The sequence below is a fragment of the Pieris brassicae genome, chromosome 8 (genome assembly GCF_905147105.1).
Source record: "Pieris brassicae chromosome 8, ilPieBrab1.1, whole genome shotgun sequence".
Taxonomy (NCBI): Eukaryota; Metazoa; Arthropoda; class Insecta; order Lepidoptera; family Pieridae; genus Pieris; species Pieris brassicae.
This window is the reverse complement of record NC_059672.1, coordinates 5,266,562-5,283,603: the sequence shown is the minus strand read 5'-3', so window position 1 is coordinate 5,283,603 and position 17,042 is coordinate 5,266,562. Positions and strand designations below refer to the sequence as shown.

Genomic DNA, 17,042 nt, shown 5'->3' with positions numbered 1-17,042 from the left:
TTTTTTAGGGATCGGATGTATCGAAGCGGTCTTCCAGCACTTCGGGACAGTGCCGAGCGAGTACAGGTACCGGAAAAGGCGCGTCAGGACCGGAGCCAACTCAGGAGCACAAGTACGCAGCAATTGGAGGGATACCATCCGGCCCGCTCGACTTATGAATGTCCAAGGAAGATAGTGCTCTGCGAACAGCACGTTGCTGGAATGTGATTTCCGGCATTGAGTTATCACACCGCGAAATCGCCGGTGGTGATCTCCCCCGGTCATCCAAAGTCGAGTTGGACGCGAAGAGACAGCCCAAGAGGTCGGCCTTCTCCTTCGCAGTGTGGGCGAGCGAGTCATCCTCTCTGTGCAGCGGTGGTATCGATGGCTGACAAAAATTCCCTTGGCGGAAATTTAATTACGGAATTACAGCTTTGGCGAGAGACCAGACAGACCAGACCAGACCAGACCCTCGGGTCCCCTAAGGGAGTTGGGCCAATCTCTCGCCAAATCTGGCGATGTGCTCTGACTTTGCCTTAGCGATTTGCCGTTTGAAGGACCTGGAGGCTGAGTTATATGCTTTTTTATGTTCGCTGGTATTGGCATCACGAGATATCGCCGCTTCCGCCCATGCATTAAAGCCTTCTCGCTTTCGACGCGATGCCGCCTTGCAAGAACGCTTAAACCAGGGCTGTGACTTGCCACCGATCGGCACCGCAGAGAATGGAATAAAAAGTTCCATGCCCTGTAGAACCACTTCGGCGACAGAGGCAGCGACGGAATCTGGAGCTTCCGACGAAAAGCACATAGGCCCCCAAGGATAGGACGCAAAGAAAGACCGCATCCCATCCCAATCTGCTGACCGATAGTGCCAAATACGACGACAACCCGAAAAACGGGGCCGAGGAGGGCGCGTAGTAGGCAGTACTCCGGACCACACAATGATCCGATGAACCCAATGGCGGGTCAACAGAGACTTGATAGATCTCCGGATGTGAGGTCAGCAGAAGGTCCAACAAAGAGGGTTTATGACCATCCACATCTGGTATTCGCGTAATCGCAGGGACCATTTGTGACAGGTCGTAAGCTAAAGCAAAGTCGTGAAAGGATCTTCCCGCGTGATCGGTGGTTTCCGAACCGAGCCAATCGGCATGGTGAGCGTTAAAATCGCCAAGTATCACGATTTCAGCGGTAGGAACCCCTTCGAGCAGGGAATCTGTAGTCATTTGGATGTGCTCAATGAGTCGCTCAGTTTCGGTATTTCCGCTATGGGACCTATACAGGCATGCGTAGAATCGCGGATGGTCATCGCAGTCTACGCGCAGCCAGAGGCTAGATAGGTCCCTTCCTTCAAGCGACCCGAGGCGACGAGAACAGATATCCTCTCTGACGTTCCAATGTGTACCCCGGGTAGGAGAGGTAGGAAGTCGTTCCAGAAATTGTTAGTCGGAAGCCGGGGAGGATATCTGAGTCTCAGTAAGGAAGAATAAGGCCGGCTTCGCAGTTTCGAGGTGAAAGTGAACCGCGTTAAGATTAGAGTTGAGCCCCCTAACATTGGTAAAGTCCACTGAGAGTGTGGAAGGGGATGCCTTCGGTAAATTCTTCCGTTTGCCCTGAGATCGAAACCTATAGTTTTTTGCGCAGTTTTTGCCCACCCCAGAATACGAAGGGCAGCCTGTGCATCCACCACCGAATACTGATTGTTCCGATAATGGACGCTCAGAGGGGGATTCTCCACAGCGGCAACGTGTGGTACCCCCCTGTGGTAATCTCTGTTTAAACTGCATCTTCATATTCTGGGGGGGGGGGGGAATTGATGGGCTCCGGGAGTCTCACTCACCGCACGAAACGCGAGTACAATAAGATGAACCTATTGCATCACTTCACGCCGGTTTTCTGTGAGACAGTGGTACTGCCCCGGTCGTGCCTGCCCGATTGGCTGAAGCCCGAGAGCAACAGCATGGCACCTCACTAGGAAGGGGGTTGACTGACTGCACTGGTGAAATAACCTCTGTCACAGGTTGTTTCATCAGTGGGCGATGGAGTCGTCACGTCCCGACGCCTTTATCTTATATATAAAGATGTCATTGTATAAATAGAAAACTTTATATATTAACGATATTTTATATTTATTATTATATAATAGTAACTGTAATATTATATGTTACTAAAAATAAGAAAGTTCACGCGTTAACCGAGTGGCCATGCTGTCTGTTTATTTGCCTACGGTATAATTCCAGTGACGTCATTCACATGTGACCAACGCAAACATCTCACCATTTAAATAACAAAAATTCTCGATAAACATAAAATAATGTTTTTCGAGTTATTTATATATTAACTATACAATTGACAGTATTGTACCAATTGTAAAATATATCTTAAAATATGTAATTACATTTGGCTATAGGCATGATGTATAAAACGAAACATTGATCATATAAACGGTCGATTGTTTTGGAGATAGTATTAAGCACGTGCAACGTCTTTGTCCATTTTTGTTCTGCCCTAGAGATCGCTATTACCCCTTTCCACGCGTTATAATATACTCGAATATTCCTAAAGCTGGGTACGCTTGAAAATCAGAACAAATATGAAACTTCTTGAAAGGTATAAGTTCAGGATGAGATTTTGATTTATATTATGTACGTATACTTTGAATTGAATCGGTCTTCATAATCTTTAGGTATAGACAAGGAATAGCGACCTGGTTTTATAATTTTTCTACCCTCAAAATTTGATTTAACATACACAGTTCAAATACGTCAAATTCAATCAATTCGAATATTTTGTTTAATACATAATAAAAGCTATAGAAAGGCAAGGACATAACTAATAGGAAAAATGTTATATCGCGAAAAGCACTAATATGAATGTAATAAATATTATTCCCATCAGTAATGCTGAAGTTCATCAAGTTTCTTGAACTTTCTGGTCTACTTGTTGCTCATTGTAATTCAAAGGACAATGACCTCTATTTAAACGACACCCTTGAGTGCTGTATGGGGAAAGCGACTCGCATTTTCCCTTTTTTTTGTTGACAGATTTATAGTTAGTGTTAGAACAAGTTACTAAAGCTTTGCATTTTTATATTTGAAATGTATATGAAGATTTTTGTGCGAGATATGTTCTGGTACCGCTAAGAACTCAACACGTGAGCGTCCGGACGTTAAAGGCTATACATTTTTTTGTCGCCTGATCATTTGTTCATCATCATTCATTCATCATCATTTGTAGCATTGATTCGCTTTCATTGATTCGCTTTCATTGATTCGCTTTCATTGATTCATGTGACGAATGTTGGTCTAAAAGCTCATTGGCAAAACATTCCTAATACTGTTCAATACGATGACGTGGGTTAAATAATAATAATACAAAAGTGAACCAAAGAGTTTAGATTGCTTGAGCTCTATATCGCATGTTAGCCTGGCTTATGTAGAATGCGTTGGCGATCCCAGAGGGCCCAGCTTAAGGGCGTATCGATGGATGAGGTGTTTTTAGTTGGTAGGTTCTGGCTATTCCTCTGAATAGCAGAGGGCTTTGGGTGTAGCTCAGTCTCAAAGTCAAGCTTCACGACCATGAGCAGGCCTGCGCATTAACATCTTAAAGAACTGGAAACGTAAGTAACAGTTACTTAGTGTCGAACAGTAATACAAACTTACGTCATAGAATCGAGTATTCGTAATGCATCAATTGTACTATTAGAATGTTTGAACTGTCTGGTATAGAAAACGGTAAATTACAACTGACATAAGAGCATTGCGTCGCTTTTAAACCCTCATTTCAGCCCCTTTGACATTCAAGTACACATGAGATTCAGGACTTTTAAACTCATGTGGAAATTTTATAAAGAGGATCGCTGGTATATACCAGGGAAATTTCGATCGTAATTTATAATTACTGTGTAATGCCAATAATCATCTTTGTTAACTTGTGTAATAAATTTTATACGAAATGTCAGTGATTATTGGTCGTGCATTTTTAATCCTGAAATTTATCATCCCGAAGGTTTTGTAAATACTTGCCAAGTTAATGACCAACGCAACAGACGAAACATATGCCATTTTTCAGTTATGAGACGTCATTGTTGCTCTCATTCAGAGTTCTTTATGTGTGCTGCTTCAATGGCTAGCTGACCCGGCACACGTCCGCAGGTCTTAAATTAAAAAATAATAGGTGTAAATAGAAACGAGTCTCGAATCCACTTGATGACATAAACACAACTAATTACAAATTATACATATCACACATACAGTAACAGTCAATAAAAACCTCAACGACATTAATAAATCTTTGAACTTTATTTTTTTAAAAGAAATACATTATATTATATTTTTGTTTTTATTATTTATTATATATGTTTCTCATAATAAGAAGGTCGATTTCAGCCATTGTCGAGTTTTAGCGAGAGAAACGAACAGCACTGCATTTGTATATAGAAAATACACTAGTATAACTCCTAACCATTGGCAGTGTACACACGTGTACATATATTGTTTTTTTATGATTGTCTTTTAATTCGATCGCTGTGGTGTTCTGTGATCAATTACCTGTAAAACAATGTGCAATGCATCCAGTACTTTTTGCGTGATGCGCAATCGTACAAGTGTGTTAAGAATGGTAATATTAGTTTTACTGTATGTTGTACAGTTGAAAGGCATATCGATCAGTTGTTTGTTTGCATCTAGCGGTCGCTCACCTACTGGCATATTATATCGACACAAATACCACGTGCGTTCGCCGAAAATATATTCGTGAATGAGATCCGTCAATTCAAATGGAAAATTTCACATCCGGTTAGGTTGTGGATTAGAACGTGTGGTTAAAGATTTAAATTTAGTTTCAGGTAAGCCGTTTTTCTCTAAATAAAATAAATTCTGTTGATGAAATTTGAGTGGTATTTACAATTAGAAGTAACTATAGAAGATCTCAATTTGGCTGTTATAAAAGGATGGGTATATGCAGTGTTAGCCTAGTGAGTGTGCAGGTGCCTAGAAGGGAGATGCATCCGTTGTGCCACCACTGTGGCGCTCGAAATGACACGGCGGAGCATACTGTGGCTGAGTGTGTCACCTGGACAAGGAAGCGTCATGACCTGGTATCGGTCATAGGGGCGGACCTCACTTTACCTGGTATTATATTAGCTATGCTAGGAAGTGAGGAGGCCTGGAGTGCAATGGTCTCCTTCTGTAAGCATGTAATGCTGCAGAAGGAGGAGCGATTGAAAGGGAGGTCTGGGGATGACCGTCTCGACATCGAGTGGCTCGGTCACTTGGGTAGAATGCCTGGCGAACCTCGAGGGCCCATCTTAAAGGCGTGTGAAGGACTGAGGTGTTTTTAGTGGGTGGGTTCTCGCTACCCCATTGAATATCAGAGGGATTTGAGTGTAGACCCAGCCCCACAGTCCCCGCGTCAAGCGCATTTTCACGTCATACAAAAAAAAAAACAAAAGTGAGTGTGCAGACTTAAGGGTCCGATTCTCAATCCTCATACGTGTACCCAGGCGACACTGATAAGCTTTTGCATTGGCTTTCTTATCGTGCAAGATGCACTACCAGTAAAGTTAAACAACGCGAAAAATCCAGGCATTACAAACAAAAATTAAGAACGTGTAAAAACTCCAAAGTATCCTTTAGGGTCAATCTTAATGGTGAATTAAGTTCGGTAGCGGGTGGAGTATATGGATATGTTTAAATAACTCTTTGTTTGAAGCTGGATAACAACTGGTTTTATTGGTTTAAAATATGAGCTTATAACTAACATAAAATTACGGGTAGTGTGGTTGAGACGGTAACAAAAACTAACTAGGCTTAATTAAGGGTTCACAAATCTAAATGACACTTATGGCATTGGACATTATCAGAAACGAGAATGTTGTAATACAGTTTATGAGTGTGGTAAAAACTAAAGGTCCATATTGGCTTCAAGTGTACGATGATAGTTTACATTTGGTTTACGCTTCTAATTATTACTTAAAACATTTATATGTAACTTAACTAAAGTTAGATTAGAAAGTTAAATTTACCCATTTGTTAACTTGTATAAGATCAATAGAGCTGAAAGGAAGCATAAATATATATCTGTTTCTTCGTCCGTGTCAAGTCTTTTGTTTTATACCCGCAATAATTAATTGTGACGGTAAAATTAATACCACAATTTAATACAAAAGCTTAGAGAAATGCTGGAAACGTCTTCTACAAAGCACAATTGCGACTTATATTATTGCGCAAGCTTATTAGGCAAGGATAATTTATTATTAATTAAATTATAATCTGTAGCGAACACGTGCTGCTGTGCTTATAAAGAATAATAAGGCTGAAAATAACGAATTATTTTATATAACTATACATTATTTATTTTCTTTTTAGTCTCCTAAAATAAGAGAAATTATTTGTTAAAGCAATAAGATTAATTATTATAAAAATAATGCGTAGTAAAATGTAATATATTATTATATATTCATACGCCACGGGCTATTTATGCTGTCTATTTCAGATTTATTTAAATAAATCAGGTATTTCAATACAGATTTTGAAAAAGCTCTTTCATATTCAATTAGACTGTTTAACTATTTACATAACATTTTGAGCGTTACGGCACTCTTCGTTTCATTTTAATTTTCCTGTTACTGAGCGTTTATTGCACTGGCATCAGCTATTAATAACGCTAAAGTTGCCATATGCAAAGGCTCAAAGCACTAGTTTAGTGGAATGATAAACATAACAAGATAATATTTTGAAATTCCTTTGTTTCAGACCACGTAATGCACTTATTTCGCGAATGTATTTCTTGAAATAAAATAACAGAGAATGCTCTTTCTTAGCATAGCACATTAATATCTCGGGTGTGAAACGAATTACTAATGTAGATAAGATCCCGGAGCAGTTGGCGCGCCATTTTGTACCAGTATGGTCGCCATATATTTGCGTCGCAAAAAAATTTTTTTTGCGCTCTATAAAGCTATATCTTCACGGAACAGGGAATAGCTACTTGTAATTTTTAATTAAGAACAGACATTTTGAAAGACAATAAATAATGTGCTTAAAATTTATTTAAAAGAAACGAAAAGAAAAGAAAAAAAAGAACGAAACGTTTGTCATTTGCTTTGTTTTTGTGCAGTTGTAAATGCTTATAATGAGGATATCATAAGGATATTTCCGGTGTAGTTTTCCCGGCGGGAGACCTCAAGCCCACCTAGAACGAGTTTAAGTAATTAAAATCCTTTTTAAGAAAAATTTTAATATAATCATCAAATTCTTTATAAATTATATAGGTTATTCGGTTATGAACCTCAATTTAAAAAAAAATATAGCATATCATTTGTTGAATTTACTAATGAGGTCATCTCATTTGGTATTACTCATATAAATATTTATAAATATAAAAATTTATGAAATGTATTTTTGTTTTTATCTCTTACTTAAGACTTTATGTTTATTACTATTTTTATTTGAATCATAAAATAGTTTAAACCATGGTCGCCCTATTAAAGCATGATAGATGATACAGCTATTGCCAACTGAAAGAAACTGCCATTTGTTATCTGACTTTTGGCTTCACCACGCTGCAGTTTTTAGAGAAAAAAAGTCCAATTGCGCATTGTCCTATATTGGGGAAAGTACAACCTATTTCAAGTCTATTTAAAAATCTTAATCCTTAGCTTATCCAGTTAACCCCATAAAAATATATACATAGTTACTTGAGGAGCAGTGTTGGCATCTACACTGAGGTTACAACTGGTTTTTAAGAAGCAATTAACACTTTTAATAGACAATTATTAATCACATAGCAAGTACGGTGTAATACTGTATTTGAGAGATCGTACAGTTTATGATTCTTAATTTAAAATATGTTCATTTGACTTCAATGTAAGTTTCATATATTTGACCTATATATACGTGATATTGTTGAAATTGGTTTAATTTTATTAGTGTATTGTTTATCTACAAATTTTATTTCTACTTAAAAACAAATTACTTACATCTCTCAGCCTTCCCAAACCTGTCACAATTATATAGAATTCTGGTGCAGAATTGAGGAAACTGTTAGGCAACGAGATCATAAGTGAATTGGTGACTGCTGCCGGAGGACAGTTTGTGAGCTCCACTCAGATATCCAAGGCATGCCTCCGGCATCTGAAATACTTTTCAGGCCCATGCAGCGCGTTCTACTTATCAGAACATTTAAGGTTTTATATTTATAACCCTAAACCTATTTAATATGTTAATATTAGTAACAATATAGAGCAGTGTTGGCCTAGTGGCTTCAGCGTGCGACTCTCATCCCTGAGGTCGTAGGTTCGATGACCGGCTGTGCACCAATGGATTTTCTTTATATGCGCGCATTTAACATTAGCTCGAACGGTGAAGGAAAACATCGTGAGGAAACCGGCTTGCCTTAGACCCGAAAAGTCGACGGCATGCGTCAGGTACAGAAGGCTAGTCACCTACTTGCCTATTCGTTTAACAAATAATCATAAAACAGATACATCTGAGGCTAAGACCTAAAAAAAAAGGTTGTAGTGCCATTGATTTATTTATTTTATATTTTAATAATAATATACTAATTATTATTAACAATATCAAATTATAAGATAGATAACTGAATGAGGCAATCCACGTAATAACATACATATGACATATATTAGATGTATGTGTCTTGTTTATGTCTCGGACAAGTGGTAGGGTAGGTTATATAATTCTAAAGTCGAATTGAATTAAATTTATTCGTTCATTTCGTCGCTTACGATACACTATAATATTACTTTTTATTACGACGTATATTTTGACAAGGAAAACAATTTTTTATACAGATTAGTCGATACCAACTCCGGGGAAATAAATACAGATAACACAACTTTCTCTATAGCTGTGATACTTTTGACATTCAACATCTTTTGTCTTCAGTCACCGTGACCACGCACGCTGTAAAGCACGCGAAACGTCGTTAAAATTATGTAAATTATTAAAAGTTTATAATAATACAAATAGCTTTAATCCGTTTAAAAAATTGTTTTCTTTCAATGTGTTAAAGCTATGTTAATCAAATACAATACTATATTTTGACAATTTATATAACATCTCAAATATTAATTAAAAGTAAATATTGACGGTAGCAGAACAGTTCAATGTATGTATTGTTAAAATATCGTGTTTGAATTTATTTTTTATTTTGAATCATATCAATTTTCGGTAGTATTTTTCATTTCAGGTAATTTTCATGCAGTCAGAAAATTTGATGGATTTCATTCAAGTAAGTTATGTTGAAAATATTTTATGTTCATCTTTATTATTTATTTTTTTCGGGTATAAATATTCAGGTTAATCTAGCGATTCAAGGATTAGATTGTATGTTCGAGTATTGGTTGGATTGTTCTTTCCGCAGATAGCGCTTGGTAAGAGAAATTAAATAATAATACCGATTCTATAAAACTATTCATTCGCAAAATGTATCCGATTAATGCATCATTGAAGTATATTTATATGGATGCTAAGTGATTGCCATCGTAAACAATATTAAAAAAGGAAATCTAATTGCTTTCATAGTTTTTTTATATGTAGTAGTATACAAGACAGGTGGCTGATGATACCGGAAGTTTGAGAAACGAGCAAAAACATGACAAATATCTATACTCGCAAAAAATGTAAGTAATGACCTCATTGGAGGTGGAATGTGCAAATTTTTCGTTTATTCAATACAGACACGTTACTTTAATAAAACAAATTTTAGTCGACAATTAATCTGGGATGAATATCTTTCATAAAAAAAAAACTTCGAAATTCTAAAACACTAAAAAATAAGTATTTGTTTATTCCTGTTTTCACTTACCTACAATTTACTTTCCAATTTTGTTTAAAGGGGGCTTGAGGTAAGCTCTATGTACTAAAAACATACATTGAAAGCAATACGTAAGAGTTTATGCCCGACTCTACATTCACAATGTTAAACATACAGTCTAAAGATGTCCGAGGGTCACAACTCGAGTTACCTTTACCGTTCATTAGCATACAAGGAAAACTTATCGATGAATTTATTACAATGGAGCCCGTGCTCGATAGCTGCTGCTATCACCATGTCCAACTGTGCGTCGTCTGAGAAGAGGGATAGGTATGTTTATAAATGCAACTGCATCGCGGTTGTGTTTATGCTGTTTATCAGTATTGTGCGTGTGTGTAGTGTACTTGCGGTCGGAGATGTCGAAGTGTGCGTTTGCCTGTGAGTCGTTGTGTGGGTTCGCGATGCGAGGTGCGGAGCGGCGCGGTCTGAGGCGCCAGTCGATTTCCAAGCGTCGCAGGGCTGCCGCGTTCTCGCCGTGTTGAGCCCTCTCGCGATCTTAACTTTGTGTTGCCACTGGAAACTTTTAAACTCAATTTTCGTAGAGATTCGGCGTCCTATCGCCTGTTGCTACCCTAGTATAGAGTCTAGTCGCGTGTGCAGTGTAGCGAGCGGTACTGCATGCAATATCACGCGTGTATCACAGTACGACGGTCTATTTTTGAATATTCATTGGGTTTATTGCTAAGTTTTCGAAACGCAGTCCGACAGTCGGGTTAACGGCCCCAGTGTACAGCACCTCATGTGTTTTTGTTGACGGATAACATTTGTTTTTTTAAAAACATCTGTGGAATTCGTGACACTTTATCTGTAAGTACGACTCCGGTCGATTTTCGAACTATTTAAATGTAGAACGTTTCATACCTACCTACCTGTTGATTATCCAATAGCATACGTTCGGTATGTCCGAGAATGCAATCATATACGCCATAAGTTGCACAGAATACAATTTGAACGTACTTTTGCGACTGTAAAATGAAGACTGTTTGTTCTATTGTGTATATACGTAAGCATCTACGTAGTACAAACGTTGTTCCGGTTCTGATATTCGAAAGTAAGAAGCATTTTGTCCGATATTATAATAGGCCAGAAAGCTCTCATTTTTTATTCCACTGACTGACAGGCGACAGGTCGTTCCAAATAATTAATGACGTCTTAGAACCTACTTTACTATGAAGACACTATCACAACATCGACTAAATTCTTTCTCCGTGCTAACTTATAAATAACGACTATGTTTGTAAAGCCCAGAGTTGGTTGGATAAATTGGTAAACAATCATCAGCAAACAAGCTTAAGTTGGAAAGGATGTAGGGTCCTCGGTAAACACTTCGAAATTGATTTTAGGTGGCGTCCACATCCAACAGTCAACAAATAACACTTTATATAGCAAACACTTTTAGATATTCTTTTCATTTATCTGTTCAATTCAAACGACAACCTCTAAAATTACAATAGTATATTTGTTAGGAATTTAAGGGAGACAAATGAGAACATAAAAATCAGTAGGTTCAGAAATTTAATGATATCACAACGATCTAAAAATATTTAACAATGTAAACTTTTCTGAGCGCGTAGTATTTTGCGGTTTATCAAATAATGTAAACATGTTTTATATGTGTGTATTATGTTATATTGTTTATGTCGTCTCGGACAAGTTGTAGGGCAACGTAAGAAAACATATTTAAAGCGGATCCAAGTTAAACTCACTCAGTTTTAGGTTTTGAAGGACCATCAAATTATGAATCGGAATTGAGTCTTTCTTCACTAAAGTACTAAGTTTTTCTGTACTAAATGTTGTCAATTAGTTTACGGATCTCCTATTGCAATTGCAAAGAATTTATTACTTAACGTAGTCTGTAATACATATTTAAATAAACTACATAAATAAATATTATATAAAAAATACCGGAAATACACTTGCGAGCCTTCTGACAATGTGAATGTCCAACGGCGGCTGTACCACTCAGCATCTGATGAGCGTCCTGCCCTTTACCTCCTGTTACATAAAAAAAAATTAGATTCCCAGAATAGCGTATGTCAAGTTAGTAAAACTGACGGTACCCATAATAATTTTTTTAATCAACTAAAAATTGATGATTTCAACTCAACTTTATGTTATGAACTAAATTCGCGCGTGTTATGAAACAAATAATTAAACGCATGTTTTTAATATTCCAAATCCATATATATATAATATATTTTACAAGAATAAAATGAGCAAAACTTATCAATTAAAAATAAAATGTATGGAGCATGCATCTGCATATTGTAACTTCGTTATTTTACTAACTTATATCTAGTCGTAATACAAATTAGTTTAAGTCCGTATCGTTTAGCAGCCCTACTAGAGGTCAAAGGGTGAAATGATATCACATCGCATTTGAATGAATGAATTGTTTCCAAAACATTTCGGTTAGATTTGCCTATGTTCTTGCTAATTAATATATAATACCTTGTTTTTTAAATAACAAAACTTGAATGGGATTTTTATTTACTTTACTTTAATTTTTGCGTTAAATTTGATAAAGTGTCAATGTTGTCCAAGTTCATTTATCTCGGGAAGTGATTTAAGTTTGTGTCTTAGCTATTTTAATAAACTAAAATATGTAATGTCTGGTAACTCAAAGAGAAATTCAATGTATTATTTCTTATATTTTAATGATTTTTTTCATCCAATTAAAATCAATTTCATAAGAAATAGGCCGACCAGCTTCAACAAATAAGCCATGGGGATCCACATTTAACCACAAAACGTTAATAAACTGTGGCATTCTGTTTTATTTCTATTACCCAAGATACAGACAAATAATCACAAAAATCGTTCATTTATTTATAAGCATTCGATAAAATACAATACGTGTAAGGACAGCGCTACAAATAGCGCCTTCTCAGGTAACATAACGGCGCCATATTACATAATATACCATTTATTATGCATGTGTATATAACATTATAAATCTAACACTTGTCATTAATCACTGTAATACATAAAAAAATTATTTATTAAATATTGTTGTCAATGTAAAATTAATTACTAATCGGTGACTAAAAGCCAGCATGAGTCCATGTTCATGGAGTATATTCAGCCTCCTGCTGATGTCATGTTGAACATGGTGAAATGGTTGCAGCTCCTTAAAAACGTTGTGTAATACAAAAAAAGGCTGGCTGAGAGTTTATTTGCCAGTTCTTCTCTTCCGTTCTATGCCCTTTATTTGAGAACTGGCAGTAAATGTAGAATTAAAAGCATTTAATTTATATTTTTTTTTTGACGTTCATAAGTGTACGTTGTGTTGCCCATATGAATAAATGATTTTTGACTTTGATATCTGTGCTCGCTAGGGTGGCAAATTGGTATTAAATATGCTTTCTGGACACTCTGATCTTCTAACCCATTCTCTAGATGGCCAGCCCAGTGGAGCCAGTAGGCATACTCGTAATTACTGGTTTCTTGCTTATGGACACAAAACACTTGACTTAATAAATGCATTCAGAAATACCATCAACTATATTTAAAAACATATGTTGTACAGTCAGAAATTGTGTTGGACATTTAAATTCACTACACAAATGCATCCATTTGTTATATAGTTTTAAATACAGCAACGGGGTGCTGTTGATGTTTTTATATAGAATTTATACTTCACTTACTTACTTGGCTTAATGCCCTATAAAGATGAGGTAGAGGGCGTACACTCTGAGTCTCCATCAAGTTCTGTCTTGAGCCTCGTATTTCACTACACCCCAAGTCTTTCCGGTTCTCTTTGCCTCATCTGCATCTGTACGACGCCAGGTTTGCTTGTGTCAGCCACGCCTCCACTTCCTTGCGGGTTCCATTCAAAGGTGTGCTTGGGGATATTATTAGAATCACTTTGGAGTGAGTGAATCTCTTTCATAATTTGATCTGGTTGATCGCGGTTTCTCAAAGTTGCTCGTAAGAGATCTTCTCGGGCTGGGAGTTACCCAAAATACGGGTAAAACAGTGGTTGATGAAGATTTGGTGCCGGAAAATGTATTCTTACTATTAACTACTCGATTGTACGTGTTCGCGTTGTGAGTTTATTGGTATGTAGATATAGGTAAAGACTTGTAGTAAACCCATTAACAGTTAAGTTAAAAGTATCTTAATATATTATTAATGTAATAATTCGTCCTCTATGTTATATAAACTGTTCCTAAAACTTTCCGGGAAGATGATAATGTAAAACAAAAAGACGCGTTTGTGTTCTACAGATGCCCTCTTTTTTGCTAATTGTTGTACAACGTGAACTGTCTAGTCTAGTCTAGGTCCACTCCCGTTGATGAAACATATAGTTAGGCTCAACTTTTTGAGTATTCGGTCAGGCATGTAATTTTGGAGTGTATTTAAACCTAGATTTTTAAAATTCCCCTTTTTGGAATATCTCTTTTTTACTTAGGTTTAGTAAAACGTTAAAAAAAATATATTTCGTACTTTTCGTTTATGGAAAGAATATATGAAAGTACACAAATATATATAATTAATTATTGAAGTGAAACTTCTTTATCGGCGTTGGAAAAAAAATCCGTCACATTTTTCGGTTACGCGTCACATTTTTCCGTTACGCGCCATATTTTTCTTGTCCCTACCACGGTTGATTCGAAGAGTATTTTAAACAATATAATTCATATTTCAGTTACCATAAGCCATTAATAACAAAAATATATAATAACGATAACAATGAAAGTAATAATTCTATAACAATTATTGAATTTCTGTAATAATCTTATTAGTAATAAGATAAAATGAAATAATGTTATTATTTGTATACATGTTTATGATAATAAAAGCCTTTTGTTAAACTTTATCTTATTTAACTTTAATCAACCAATTTCTGTAAAGTTGCATATAGTAGATCATTTTTAGAAAAATAAGGTCATAAAGAAGTTTCACTTCTTACGTGTGTACACTAGTACACTTTTTTTTACTATGACCTTAAACAACTATGTGACTATTATTCGCGGTAAGAGTGCTAATCGCTAACCCGTGCCGAAGTCTAGACTAACGTTAAATTGACCGTTAAAGCCTACTTTTCAGTACTTGAACAATGTTTTGGAACTGTCGTAATTGAAGGCCACGGCCAATTAGTCAAATTACAAAGGCTATTGTCGCAACACTTTCTAAAGGAAAATTTAGAGTCAATATTCCAATGAAGAGCAAAATACAATAACGGATTTAAGTTTTTATTTAATATTTATGCAGTGTTGGCCTAGTGGCTTCATCCCTGAGGTCGTAAGTTCGATCCCCGGCTGCACACCAATGGATTTTCTTTCTATGTGCTCATTTAACTCTCACTCGAACGGTGAAGGAAAACATCGTGAGGAAACCGGTTTGCCGTAGACCCAAAAAGTCGACGGCGTGCGTCAGGCACAGACGCCTATTAGATTAATAAATTATTATGAAACAGATACAGAAATCTGAGGCCAAGACCTAAAAAGGTTGTAAGGTTGCGTCATTGATTAATTATCGTCAATATTTATAAGAAATAAATTAGTTAAGTATAATTAAATATTTTTTACTTATTAAGATATAATAGATGTTCGATGGTTGTCGGTTGGGGTTCAACCGTTGCGAGCTGGCGCACGCGCAATTGTTGCCGACGACCGATTCTTGATAAAAAGTTTTATTACGGAACTAAAAGATGTACTGTGTATAGCTGTTATTCATAATCTGTCAGGACTGACAATGTTAGTGATTAAAATTAACATTTTCTTCTATTATTCCTCGGATAAATGAAAATCGGATAATGATTATAACGACGACGAAGGGACTATACATATTTGGTCGTAAAAACCGAAAGCCGAAACAGCCGATAACGTTGTTATTAAGTACCTAATACATAGAATTCAGACGGGACCTTTGATTTTGGTCAATATAACCGGTGAGTTGTTCTAAACGATGTGGTCGTAAACGGTTTTGACTGTATATCAATAAAATGACGAAATTTAATTAATTAACCTTTAAAATATTATAAACTAAACCGAAATGTCAAAAAAAATATTCATTAATGTTTCATTACCATAAATATTTCTATTGGTTTTCAATAATGAAAGCCTCTCTCGGCTTCTTGCCCTAAACAAACAGAAAAAAAACGGAAACTAATAGGGATTACGATTTCAAACACATTACACACATTACATTAGATTGGAAGTGATTGGTTCTATTGTCTTGAATCATTGCTCGTTCAATAACGTGGCTAATTTGGGACCGATTTTGCGTGTATCGCTTATTATCTAAGGAAAGCCTTCAATAGAATTAATCAGAACCAAATTCATTTTCAAGCAATCTACTTATTACCTTCTTATTGAAGCAATTGGTATTCTATGGAATACAATTTTTTTCACTGCTTTGTTGATGCTTCTTTCAGTAAATATTATCGTAATTATAAACTTGACTAAAACAAATTGTAAATTAGTTTGTTGAGTAAATATATTAATACTGTGGAGATAAAACATGGGCTTTATAGGTATTTAAAATCCACCAAGAATAAGACTAAAATTAAATAAATCTTTCTAGAATTACATCTCCTGAAAATTTAAAACAATTGTAATTTTCTTAACACACACCAAATAAATCTTCGTAATTAACGTAAAGAACTTTAAACGCGAATTTATTACATGACTACCGACCGGCTTGTCCCGGCTTCGCACGACTAAATATAAACCCTTTTGCAAAAAGCAGGCATCAAAGTAAATTTACATTCTAAAGTAGATTTCAGTTAATTTAATGAATCGTGTTAAGTAACAAAAATCTTCTTGTCTTTATTGCCGACCATTTCTTATTGTTTGACGTGTACATCGGTTTTAAAGAATAAAAACAAATGCCAGAATTCACTTCCCGTTAGGCAATTAAATTTCATTCGATTAACTAAAATCGACCTTTCATACTTTACTTTGGTGGCCGATTTTTTTTGCAAAAGTTAAAAAGCCATACGGATAATGTAGCATTCCAACGGTAAAATAACTTTTGAAAGCGGTTCTAGAGATGAGTTTATTTGAACTTAACAAAAACAAAACTTTCCCTAAAATTTCTATAGAACGAGGAGTCAGTCGTGGTTCGCACAAAAGACCTTATTTAAACCTACTGAAAGAACATTATAAATCTTCTCAAGTTTAGATACATTATTTCAATATTAGCACTCATAAGGGAAGCGTACGTAACATCATTCTGAAATTATCGATATTGCTCTTGGCATTCTTCCCGTCGCATGA

At 36.0% G+C, this 17,042-nt stretch overlaps 1 protein-coding gene across 7 annotated transcripts in view; it reads left to right on the top strand.

The window, feature by feature from the left end:
- LOC123713873 (dual 3',5'-cyclic-AMP and -GMP phosphodiesterase 11) overlaps nucleotides 1-17,042 on the top strand; it is a 155,412-nt gene that overhangs the window by 43,204 nt on the left and 95,166 nt on the right. For 4 of the 7 annotated variants that reach the window (XM_045667781.1, XM_045667782.1, XM_045667780.1 and 1 more), the window contains exon 1: nucleotides 10,267-10,623. The exons of 2 other annotated variants lie outside the window; for them this stretch is intronic. The gene's annotated coding sequence lies outside the window, so the exon portion shown is untranslated. Of the gene's footprint in view, nucleotides 1-9,174; nucleotides 9,190-10,266; nucleotides 10,624-17,042 lie in introns of those variants that run through there. One more of the 7 variants, XM_045667785.1, reaches the window with a different exon arrangement.